The sequence below is a fragment of the Crocuta crocuta genome, unplaced genomic scaffold, assembly GCF_008692635.1.
Source record: "Crocuta crocuta isolate KB4526 unplaced genomic scaffold, BGI_CrCroc_1.0 scaffold1529, whole genome shotgun sequence".
NCBI classification, from domain to species: domain Eukaryota; kingdom Metazoa; phylum Chordata; class Mammalia; order Carnivora; family Hyaenidae; genus Crocuta; species Crocuta crocuta.
The window spans coordinates 157,578-157,929 of NW_027532160.1; positions in this window are offsets into that span (position 1 = coordinate 157,578).

The window sequence follows — 352 nt, forward strand, 5'->3', positions numbered from 1 at the left end:
ATCAATTTTAAAAACACAGTACACTGAAGTCTTTCTCTGCTAGATTCTTTTATTTATTTATTTATTTATTTATTTTGAGAGAGAGGGAGTGAGAGAGAGTGAGTGATCAAGCAGAGGAGGAACAGAGGGAGAATCTGAAGCACGCTCCAGGTTGTCAGCACTGAGCACTGCACAGGCCCAGGCACTCCTCTCCTGGACTCTTGACACCTAGCACATGCCTTCTGCCAGGTATGCAGGGAAGGGAAGAGCGGCTGGATACTTTCTATCCCTCTGCCTGCTTACTGCTATTGCGGAAAGTGAAAAGTTTTTGTCTCTTTTCAGAATCCAGGGCAGCCAACTTGCTCCTTCAGCA